Source organism: Artibeus jamaicensis, unplaced genomic scaffold (genome assembly GCF_021234435.1).
Source record: "Artibeus jamaicensis isolate MK-2021 breed Jamaican fruit bat unplaced genomic scaffold, CSHL_Jam_final contig_1028, whole genome shotgun sequence".
Lineage (NCBI taxonomy): Eukaryota > Metazoa > Chordata > Mammalia > Chiroptera > Phyllostomidae > Artibeus > Artibeus jamaicensis.
Genome location: NW_026521201.1, coordinates 2,910,817 through 2,923,191, shown reverse-complemented (window position 1 = coordinate 2,923,191; position 12,375 = coordinate 2,910,817). Strand labels below are relative to the sequence as shown.

The following is a 12,375-nucleotide window of genomic DNA, read 5'->3' as shown; positions in this document are numbered from 1 at the left end:
GATTCAGGCCCGTCCCAGCCCTGGGCCTTGGCCGCTGGCCTTCCTGCTCTCAGACTCTGAGGACTGTGTGCTGCTGCTATGCCTCCCACCTCCATGCATCCCAGGCAAACCCGTGTCAGTTAAAATGTGCTCTTCCCTGGACCCTGGCTCCCCAGACACAGCTCCCAGGAGGCGGTATAAGCAGGAGCATCCCCACAGGTATCCATGCCACAGCGCCTTTAGGCCCCACTTCAAAGGCTTGATCGGCATGCACCCTGCCTGGCATGCTGTGCTCACCCTTCACCTCTCTGGTAAGGACACTCAGCCTTTAGGCCCTTTGGCCCCTCTCACCCCAGAAGAGGTTTAGGAACCTCTTCTGGCATGGTCTTGGAGGCCCAGGGCACAGGGCTCCTTTTTCCTCCCTTATTGGAAGCCTCACCAGAAGCCACGTGGAACTTGCCTCTTTAAATGGCTCTCACAGACTAGGAGAGACTTTGAAAGGTCATCTTCATCTCCTACCTAGACAAAAGATGGAGGCTTGAATGACTATGGCTTCTGAAGGCAGAGGAGGACAAGCTGCCACCCTTGAGACTGGACTCCCCTCCTCTGCAGTCTGCTCCATTTGCATTCTCTTCCTCCCTTCCCCTTGGCAGGGGTTGCTGCCACCGGCCTCTCACAGGGCCTGAGTCCTCTGGCTCCCCTTGAAGAGGCAAGAGGAGAGTCACAGCAACACCATGCTCCAGAGCAACAATGGTCTGTATTTCTAGTTGTCCTCGACAACTACCTTGTCAGAACTGAGCCAGTTTCCTTCATTTTCTTTATCCAGCCAACACTTATGAGTGCCTACTATGTGCTAGATCCTTCGCCCACTCTTAAAATGCAATTTGCTCACAGAAGCAGGCCTCTGTTTATCATCAGCTCAGTAATGAGATGCTCTTGCTCATCCAGTCATGGCACTGCCTTCTCTCCTCCCTCCTCTGCCCCAGTTAATCAGGGGGCCTAGGGCTGTGCCCTGTGCACGTATGAGCAGTAGAACATTTTGGACACTCTCAGAGCCTCGGAAGAAGGAGCATCTGCCTGTAAAATTTCCTGCAATTGTAGCAGGAGAAAGAGGCACAATTATGTTGGCTTGAGATGGGTTCAGAGCGGACACTGCAAATAAAGAAAATGGGGTGCTCTCTTTTCCAGGAGAAAGACACCTGTCACTCAGCAGGTGAGAAGACAGGGTCTACTGCTTTCTGTCCGGCCCCAGTGTGACCCCCTGGTAGAGAGGGTGGCACGGGGATGTGGGGACCCTCTCTACCTTGTATCTGGGGAATGCAAACCTCCCTCACTGCTAACACTAGAGGCAGAGACAAAGAAGTGAGAATTCAGTCCCCTGTCATCCTCTTCTCTGAGGAAGCCACAGCTTTAGGGGAATGGGGCCTTCGCCTTGCAGAGCCTCACCCCAAGGCAGAGGTAATCTGCGTGCTCATGAGTGAAAGAAACCTGCCTGACACAAGCCTCTTTATGACAGGCACCTGCATCCTGTGGGTGTGCAGCTCTTCCCATGGGCCGCCCGGCTGCTCAGGCTCAGGGATGCACCTCTGAGTACCTCTCCCGCGTACCTAGCACAGGGCCTGGTTAGCTCCTGTCTTCTGAATCAAAAGGAGTAAGGGGCTGAAGAGGAAAAAAAAGGAAAGACCTAGGATTTTTTTGTCACAAGAATAAGTTCATGATATAGTCTTTCCTGTAAGTCAGCCCGGCAACTACTTGGATAGCTGCCTGCTGAGCAGCCAGGCACCAAGGAATAGACAAGTCACACACAGTAACTGTGCTATTCACTCAGCTTTTATTGAATGCATGTTCACTAGAAGTAGAACATCAACATACATTAACATCCTACTCACACCCTAACAATCTAAGAGAAATACAACACACACACACCGCAATCAATGGGGAATAATGAACCTGAGTCCCATAGTCTCGGTCTGCAGGTCCAGGAGATGGCATGGTGGGCAAGGGAGTTGTCAGAGTCTTGCAAGGAAGGATCTCCAGAGCTAGGTGGGCAGCAGGGCAGATGAAGTCCTCAGTCCAGTGGTGCAGAGCCTCCAGCATCTGATGCCAAGGGAGATCAGTGTGGCGTGAAGCAGCACCCTGGTGTGTGTGGAGCTCCGCTGTCTCAGCAGTGGTCTGGAGCCTGCCTCAGTTATACCTTGAAAGTGGCGCACTCCACCCTTTTGGGTCTTTTCGATAAATGTCTTGGCACTCCCGACGGCAAGTGTGGAATTTCTCCAGGAGCCTATACGTGAGTGGTCCTGCTCTGCAGACATAACTTCTCTGACACATGTGTAGTACCTTAAGTGTGTCTCCTTGCCAGATGTGTTTCCTCTGACGTAGGTAATTTTCCTCCTGAACCAAAGTGTCATGGCTGACTGACAGCCAGTTTGGTTGACACAAACCACTCCTCTTTGTTTTATAGACTTTATGCTATCTTAATCTGACAACTGCCATTTTATTGGTCCTACTCTCCACAGATTTGTCCCATAGAAATTTAGCTTAGCCCTTATAAAAACCTTCAAAAAGGAGAAATAGGGTTTATATAATATTGTTTGGCTTGCGGTCTTGTTTTCTTTCCTTCTCTCACCTTTTCACCTCAAGCCCAAGTGGAGTGCGATAACTCAATTCTCAGAGAGCTGGGTGGAGGGTACTGACTTTGGGCCAGCCAACCACTCTGACCCCCAGTCTCCTCACCTGCAAACTTTAAACAATAATAACCCCCTCTCCTAAGTGCCTTGAGGATCAGCTGAGATGAGGCATAAGTACAAGTACCCAGGACAGCCTGGCCCTGATCGGCCTGCACCCAAAACACACCCATGGGAACACACTGAGATTTTCCTCCTCTCTTGGCCACTCAGACCTGCATCTATCTACTCATCAGCTGTTTTCCAGTTTGGAACACTTGCCTCTTTACTTTACTTTGGGGAGCAGGGTGCAGGAAGCAGAACCCAAACCCATCTCCCGAAAAGGTGACTTTGCCTGGGATCAGACTGTAAGGCTTGGAGGCCCTAGTTTGGGGGTGCCACCAGCAGAAGCAGCAGAGGAAGGGAGGCTGACTTGTTTCACCCCTAGCACCCAGGGTAAGGCCACAGGATTTGAGTTTTGTGCCTTTCTCAACTTGGTACCTCTGAAGTGCTCTCTGAGACAGAAGCATCTTGGCAGCATCGTTTGGCATACTTTTGTTCAGCAAGGAGGTCCAAGGTGCCTTTGGGAGCCTGGGTAGAGCTGACTGGTGTTGGCTGAATAGACAGGATGTACCTGCCCTCTGGCGGCGAGAGCAGGAAAGGCATGGGCCGCCCCAGGCTGAGCTTGCCTGCCAAGGAGACTGTCGCCCTGAGTTACCATGGCGATGGTGTGTGTGATCACCTGGAGATTAAGCAGCACCACACAGCACAAACCTAAACTAGGACAATATGTGGAGTCCATTCCCTGGACATATTCCAAGCCCCAGACTTGAGATTTCATGCACTCACCCATTCATTCATTCATTCATTCATTCATTCAAAAATATCTATGGAGTGTGTGTATGTGTGGGGTGAGGGGTGAGGAGAGGGTAGTTTTAGGCAGTAGGGACACAGCAATAATCAAGACTAGCAAGTCCATCCACTCCTGGAGTTGTCATTCTAGTGTGTGTTGTGTCAGCTGGGCAAAGGCGGAGGTCTCCTCAACACTCCCCATGCCTCCCAGGCAGAGATCAGCGGACACCCACCAGGCACCTGGTTCATGCCAGAATCTTTTACATCTTTTTAAAAACAGCCCCAGCAATTAAATGACACAATACAATAAAAGGAGTACTGAACAGACTGTTAGTTGAACTGGGTCTGAATCCCGGTTCCTCCACTTTCTAGCCCTATGACCTTGGGCTCTTCATTTAACCCCCCCCCCCAGGTTAGACCCTTACCTTCCAGCAGCAGCCCAGGGGCCGATGAACTAGGAGTGGCCTGGGGCCACGTGGGCTCTCCACTGGGAATGTGGGCACAGCACCGCCAACCTGAACTGTGGCCACGGTTGCTGAAGTGCCTTTCACCTGGCATTTGGAAAGAGCAATCAAAGACTCTCTTTGCTTTATCATTAAAAATAAGTAAACTCATAAAAATGAATTTGATACAGTTTATTCCATTTCACTGTGTGCCAGTGTGTCAGTTATGTGTTGCCGCATAACACACCACCCCAAAATTTAGTGACTTAAATCAACAATGCCTTATACTTCTCGTGATTTCTGTGGGTTAACTGGTCAGCTTTTCCGCTTTACATTTCTGCTGGGGCTGGAGTGGTGTCCACAGTGGCTTTTTCACTCACAAGTCACATCCATCTCTGCAGGATGGCTGAGCCAGGCTCAGGGTGAAGTGGGGTGGTGACCAGGCACCTCTCTACCTGATCCTCCAGCAGGGTATCTGGACCTCTTCTGTGGCGGCTCAGGGCTCCGAGAGTTCTACATGAGGCTAAGCCCTGTGACTCAGCCCTTATCAAAACGCTGATTGCATCACATTTGCCAAAGGAAGTCACGAGGCCAAGCACAGTGTCAGTGCGGGAGGGAACCACACAAATCTGTGAATTCCAAAGAGGCATGTCCACTGGGGGCCACCAATGGAACAGTCTCCAGCAGCAGTGGCTGTGTCCCGGTAGATCTGGGAATCAGGATACATTTGCTGCTGCTGACCTACCTTGGAGTGACTTTTAATCGGAGGGTTGTACTGCTCCATATTGTGGTGTGGCAAGGAGTAGCAGGATGAGGTCTACAAAGGTGTCCTTGGTCTTGAGAGCAAGCTTCAAGAGTTAGTCGAACGCCCCTTCCTACCAGCTTGAGGGGTGACACCCCCTCAACAGGCCATTACTTCATGTCTCTGAGTAGAAGCTGTTCCAGCAGAGAAGCTGCCTGTACACCAACGAATACCATGGAATCCCTTGTTTGCTTTTCCTTTCCTGTTTGTGATCAGTGAGAGGATGGTGGCATGGTGGGAGTGGGACGCAAATGGCACTAGGGTTTTGTGATGGTGAGCACGTGAAATACCATCCTCACTGGGCTCTAGGCACAAGCTGTGTCCAAAAACTAATTTCCAGCTGTCAGGTCTTGGCTTTTCTTCTGTCTTTATCTCTGATGTAAAGGTTTGGTTTAATCATAGTTCTCTAGTCATTAAGCTGCCATTGTCTTATTTTACTTATTTCATTTATTTATTCATTCCCTTTGCTTCTTACTTCCATGCCCCATCCCACAGGCAACATTTTTTAAATTTTTTATTTATTGAATTTTAGAGAGAGAGAAACATTGGTTGTTTTTTTTTTGTTCCACTTATTTATATTTTCACTGGCTGATTCCTGAATGTGCCCTGACTGGGCATTGGACCCTCTACCTTGGCTACTGGGATGGTGCTCTAACCGACTGAGCTAACTGGCCAGAGCCACAGGCAAATGTTTTAATGTGCTTAATGTATATCATTTTATGGGTGTACATCCTTCCAAGCTGTGTATTGCTCTTTTGGATGCATACCTGTTTAATTTACAGCAAATGTTATGTTATAAACCTGGTTTTGCTTTTTACTTACCCTCTTGGCGCTATGGTTTTGAGGTCCCTCCGTGCCACCCCATGTCCTGCTAGTTTGTTGTTTCACAGAGTACACTCACCTGGTGCCTGGCCAGTCTCCCAGCAGCAGACTCCCCGATCTCCTGGGCTCCTCCCCACAAATGGCGCTGCCGGAAACACCTTCCGCTGACCCGTGAGCATTTCTTTGGGCTCTCTGCACAGGTGCAGAATCTCCTGCACAGAAGGTGTGTGTATAGCAAATGTGACTAGATAGTGCAGTGTGTGTTCCCTGGATGTGCCAGGCTCTCATCCTAGTAGCCATGCCACAGGGCAGACCCTATCTTCCATCAGCCCCTGGCATTGATTAAAATAAGAAGGTGCAGACACAGCCCCTTTTCACAAGGATCCCATGATGTTTTTCTTCCCTGCATTCCTGACACAAGCTGTCGTGGACCTGGGTTTACTGACTTTGCCCCTGCCAGTCAGACCAAGCCCCAGGTGTGGGGGCGACTTTTCCCACAAGTCCCCCCATCTACCACAGATGAAAGTAAACACTACCAAGACATGATTTGCCTGGGGAGGAGAAGTGGCCAATCCCTCAAAAGGGGAAGGGCCCTGAGCCCCTTCCTTTACGGGCTTTTATTGGGTTGTAGTACACGGGAATACAGGGCAGCAAGGATCAAATAGTAGGTAACACTTCAAAGAAATCTGAGGGCTTAGTCTGAGTCAGAGTCTGTCAGGAAGGGAGTTTGCAAAAACTTTAGGGTTTCCTGTCTGGACCCTTAACATATGAATGAAAGCACTCTTAGCAGAGCAGGTTTTACAGGTTTTTTAGGAATTCTTTATGATGCTAGATTTTCCCCCCAGGATCCACTCTGCCAAGGCAAGTAGCTGCACCCCCTCCCCATCAGGTATTCAGGCTGAAGTGGATTAGAGCCAGGAAGTGCTTCTCCCAGAGGCTGTGGGGACTCGGGCTATGTCACATAGCGGGGGGGGGGGGGAACGGTTCTATTGCTCGCTCTTTGTTGCAGCCCCCCTCCACCCCGAGTCCTTCCATGAAGGCCTCCCAAGTGATTGAGTCTGGCTTACGTTGCTCCTTGCTGTGAGGAGACTTACCCATCATGGACTTCCGACCAAGCTTTGGAGGCAGGGAGAGGAAACTGAGGCAGCATTTGCTCCCAGAGACAAGCTTTGTCTCCTGTGTCTCACATTCCAGAGGTCACTGGCTCATCCTTAGCCACTGGGGGTAGTTACAATTCCTGAAACCAGGCAGAGCGGTCCACAACACCCAAGCAGCCCCATGCCCTTTCCACCTGCCCAGCTCCTTGCACCTGCCCCCCTCAGATCTGTGTCAAGGTAAATGCACCAAAGTAACTGGGAGCCGATTTGCTCAAAGAGAGGCATTCAACAGTGAGCCATCTTCCTCCCCCAGAGTCATCTGACACATCGCAGGTTAGCCAGGGGCTGGCTCCACAGACGGCGCAATGCAGCTCAGATGTTGGCAACAAGTGCTTTGTTTTGCCCTTGACAGCGACTCTGAGTGGCTGACTTCTTGGTTGGCTGGTACGCCGAACAGTATTACTGTGATGAAATGACACAGGCTGGAAGTCATGAAACCCTAGACCAGGGCACACAGTCTAGACCCTTCACGGGAAAGACATTGAGACCCAGAAAAATAACTTCTCAAGACCATGGGGTAACGGAGAGGCAAAGCTGAAGCCAGAGCCCAGAGGCCTTGTCAGCCAGGCCTGACCTCCCTCTGCCCCCGCCCTGGCTCCTGTACCACTGCAGGCACCCCCAAGTCCACAGACAGCCCCCAACATCGTTCCATGAGGTTGAACTCTTTCCTTCCCCAGCTAATTCAGTCCTTCCCTTTCTAATTCAGTACAGTGAACAGTAAAATAAAACAAGAATAAGTAAAATAATGAGGGAACAGAAGAGGGTAACAGTCAGAACTATTTTTCAACAGTGAAAAGTCAGTAATGGAATAAGGGAATAGTGCTCCTTAAGAATTCTAGGGCAGTCTGTTTTTCCTTCCCTTCCCCAAATGGAAAAACAGAGTCAGAGAGGTACCCAAGGTGTGGCCCTGAAGGAGTGAGACCAGTTGTGAAGCCAACACCTCTAACACAACACACGCAGCTCCAGGTCACCCTGTTCCCCTCACCACCAGAATATTTGACTGCTTTGTGAATATCTCTCCTTTGTAGCTCAGAGCAACAGTTCCTAATATCCTCAGAGTATGTCTTTATTCTTTTATCCGGTATTCTTTTTTTTTTTAATCCCCACCTAAGGAAATTTTTTCATTGCTTTTAGAGAGAGAGGATGGGAGAGAAAAAAAGCACTGATGTGAGAGAGAAGCACTGATTGGTCGTCTCCCATATGCGCCCAGACCCGGGACTGAGCCCAGACCCAGCCCCGCCTGGAAATCAGACCTGCAGCTGCTCGGTTGTAGGGCAAGGCTCCAACCAACAGAGCCACGCCGCTGGGGCTGTCTGATAGTCTTTTACCTGAAAAATGATAATAACAGCGATTCCAGAAATATTCAAATAAAAATTGTATTAGTTGTAAATAAAGTGTAAAACTGTCAAAGTTGGGCATAGGAAAACATGCTTGAGAAAGCATTAATTCTGGACAAGTGTTTAATCAAATAAGATGGCAGGATTTAAAGATGAGGGAGTGAGTTCTGCTAATAAACGAACTTCTCCTCGGACATCACAGCACCTGAGACGCCCCAGAACCCTCCTTTGAGAATTAGAACAGGGCAGGGGGAGAAGGGTCCTTCCACATTTTGAGCTACTTCAATTATCTGACCGATAGGAGAAGTGTTAGAAGAATGAACACTTTCTTTGTAATCTGCTCACACCCAGTGCTGGTTGTGTGCACAGAGTACCCCGAACCCTTCGAAGGGAACGCGACACAAGCATCCACAGAGTCTGCTCGGCCGGGCCCCAGACTGTGCTAGTGGCGGTGTCGCTGGCCCCGCAGGTCTGGCATGGGGCAGCCCACCCCTGCGCCACGCCTCGGATTCAGGGAGTTCTTAGTTTTTGAATTCATATGCTATTCAATTTACCCTTTTAAAGTGTACAGTTCTGGCTTTAGTGTATTCATAGATTACGTGACCCTCGCCACTATCTGACTCCTGAACATTTTCAATGCTCCCAGAGAAAACACACACCCACTCGCAGTTACTCCCAGTCCCCTCCGTCCTGCTACCCCCAGCCTCTGGCAACCATGAATCTATTTCTGTCTCTCTAGGTCCGCCTATTCTGGAATTTCATATGGGTGGGATCATACAAATTTTCTGACTGTCTTCTTACCCTGTGCATAGGGTTTTCAGGGTTTATCATTGTTGTAAGCTGAATCGGCACTTTATTTGTATGGCTGATTATAATATACATGCTATTGTAAGGATGTATTACATTTTATTTCTCTATTTATCAGGTGATACACTTAGGGAGGACTTTAGTACTAATCTGAGCTGAACTGGAAACCTATAGACAATGGGTAGCTTTGGTCATTTCCTGATCAGACAGCGAACGTGACAAATTAGCACTTGAGGAGATGAGTGTGGAGGGCCTGTGAAGATCAGATGCATAGTGAGGCAGAAAGTGGGGCTAATGGAATTTGGAGCATCCCTCTGCTAAAGAGGAGAGAAAAGTCAAGGGCACCCAGCTGGTCTTTGCGCAAGAGGCAAACCTGAACTCTTCTCCATTTCAGCTCTGACTAGAAAGCCATAAAGCCACAGGCTTAAAAGAGCGGCTCATTCTGAAGGTGAGAGCCCAGTGGTGGTTTCCGCCTTGTCTCATATTTCTCCTGGAAGCTCCACTGAAAATCAGCCTACCACACTCTTTCCTGGAATGGGCATAGCTGCTAATTGCCTCTTGCACAATTATCTGCCAAAACCCTGTTGTTAATGAAATGAATGATTCAGTTTTCCTTGTTAGTAATGGCCCACAATGCGCAAAGACCCATTCCTGTGTCTGCAAGAAATGCCCTGCCAGGCACTGGGAGCGATTCTTACAGTGAGCTCTGGGGTCGGCTGGGCAGGACAGGGGAAGGCTGCCAGAGGCCGGCTGGTTGCAGCCTGTCTCCTGCCCAGCCCCCATGATGTGACAAGAGCTGGGAGGGTCTAGGGGCAAGGCTAGCAGGAAACGAGGCCAGGCCTCAGCTCAGCTTGCCAATTTTGACCTGTAAAGCCTGGGGCTGCTTTCCGTCTAGCATGTGGGGAAGAGACACACTGCAGGACTATGGTGACCTGTCTGGTTTACTTAGTTCCAGGGAGTCGCTTGGCTGACTGGTGACAGGGACATCTCTGCCCATCCCGGGCCCCTGCCTCCATGACACCCACTGCACTGCCTTCTTTCTGCTGGCCTCACTTCTGTCCTTTGCCCTTAACGTCAGGTTTCCACTCCGTTCCCTCCTTCTTTGTCCCCAGTGGCGGCTGCCCAGCCTGTGCCTCCGTTTCACCCAGCCCAGCCTCTCCCTGTCATTTACGCTTACTGCTTTTCAAGGAAAGGGGGGAGCACAGAGAAAGAAAAGTGACAGAAACTGGTGTGGGCAGAACAAGGAGGGCCAATCAAGGCAAACGTAGACAGAGGAGGAAAGTTCCTTGGAGAACATCGTGTTCAGTACACACTTGCAGGCATCAGCACACACGGATATGCACGCACACATTAGCACACCCAGAGACACACTTGCACACACATTTTCTCCTCATCTTGTCTTCAGGAATAGTCTATTCAGGAGTGAGGTCCTCAGGTTTGGAACTAGTTGCCCAGAAATGTGTTGAGAAATATGCCTCAACTTCAAAGAGGCTAGACTTGTGTAGTTAAGGGGCTCTAGTGAAATTAGTGGAACCAGGTTTTGACCCCACTGTTCACCAGAGAGGCAGGTGCTGGAGGCAGGTAGGGTGATGGGGGTACACATGGCCTGACTCTGGGCCAGCCATGTACTCCACAGTGATACATAAAAAGTGTACAGAAGGAATGTGTAACGAAGTTATTTTGACAGCCCCCTGCACACCACTCTAAAAACACTGCAGCAACTTACAACACTGATAAGGAAACAGAAGGATAAATAAATGATGTGAGAGGAACATAATGTGTGAGGAATATAATAAAGTCTAAGATAACACCTATTGTGGCTGTTGAGGCTGCCAGTTTGGCCCTGAGAATACAGCCCTTCCCACTAACAACAGGGAGAAAAGAATCACCTGGGTCCTGGGAGGAGGGCTTGCGGAGGCAGAGGGTGGTGCCCTTGACAGCTTTCCTACGGTGGAGAAAGAAATGTTCCCTATGAGTGCTAAGCAAGAGACAAAAATATAGCAGCCCAAATTACCCAGGTCAAACCGTGGGTAAAATTCCCATCATCTAGTGCAGTCATCTTCATTGTTTTTGGAAGAGCAGTGGTACTCTTTTATTCCCATAAAATTCTGTACAAGAGAGGGGGATGGGAAGAGGGAGGAAGGGGGGGATGGGACAGGAGCTTCTTTGGTCCAAATGGGGTTGGGAACCCGGCCACTTCCTCAGGGCCTCTTTCCCCACACAGAGGTGGCTGAGACATCTCTGCTCTGAATCCCAAGGGTCCGAAATGAAAATCCCTGGTCTGGCCCAGGCGAGTGACTCTGCATCGGGGAAAAGGGAAGGAGGGGAGAAGACCAGCTGCCTTTTATTGCGACTTGCACAAAGTTACTGTGAGAACCAACAGGAAAGTTTATGCAGGGCGGGGCGAAAGTAAGTTTGCAGTTGTCCGTGTGGAAGATAATACAATAATTAATAAATAAAAAGACACAAATATGTGTTTCATACACTCACAACTGTAAACCTACTTTTTTAGATTTTATTTCTTTCTTTTTAGAGAGAGGGGAAGGAAGAGAAAAAAGAGAGAAACATCAATGTGTGGTTGCCTCTCTCGCTCCCCCTACTGGGGACCTGGCCTGTAACCCAGGCATGTGCCCTGACTAGAAACTGAACCTGCGACCATTTGGTTCACAGGCTGACACTCAAGCCACTGAGCTACACCAGCCAGGGCTTTAAACCTACTTTTGCCCAATCATGTGTTCCTGTTTGGGGGAGCAAGGTGACACTTTGATTCTTTTCTACACCAACAAAACAAACTATGGTACACCAAGAGACTAAAGGCACAGAAGTGTGTGAGCTCTGGCACTGCCCTGCCTGGGTTTAAATCCTGGCCCTGCTACTTAGGGGCAGTGTCAGGTTGGAAGAGGCGCTGAACCTCTCTGTCCTGATTTCCTCATCAGTACCCACCTCATGGGGTTGTGAGGGTTGCATCTGTTAGAGGCAATACCGTGTTTAGGACAGTGTTTGGCATGTGCTGATGATGTGACAATGCTGTTGTGTGCTAAAGGTATGTAAGTGGACATTCTGACGATGCCACAGTTCACCCCCGGAGCTCCAGTCCGTGGCCCTCGGGCTGGCACTGTCTCTCCTCAAAGCCCCAGAAGCGGCTTTGCTCCCCCACTGAGGGCAGCAGCCAGGGCTCTGTGAACGTGGTGGGTACCTGAGGAAGGGGTTAGGTTTTTATGCCTTTTATTTTGTTGCTTGGGGCAGAAGGACCGATCGTGACACCCAGTCGCCATCTTACTTCACAGCTGTGGGAGATTGAAAGACAAACTTGGCCTATTCCCTATGATCCGTGAACCCCAGGGGCATTTAATGAGGGGGCATCCCCGGTGATATGTAGGCTCCGCCCTCACAGCAGATGCGGCCACGCTTGGAGAAAGGGCACTAGACCGTGGCGTCCCTTTCTCTCAATCCCACCTACCTCCCAATCCCGCCTACCGCCCACGGAGGCCTCCGGTCCCCTACAGGGGCTCC

The 12,375-nt window shown here is 49.9% G+C and overlaps 1 protein-coding gene across 1 annotated transcript in view; it reads left to right on the top strand.

Moving 5' to 3' along the window:
• KCNA6 (potassium voltage-gated channel subfamily A member 6) overlaps window positions 1-11,141 on the top strand; it is a 209,883-nt gene extending 198,742 nt beyond the window's left edge. Inside the window, exon 2 of the mRNA XM_053662231.1 lies at window positions 11,087-11,141. The gene's annotated coding sequence lies outside the window, so the exon portion shown is untranslated. The remainder of the gene's footprint in view (window positions 1-11,086) is intronic.
• Window positions 11,142-12,375: the final 1,234 nt, after the last annotated feature.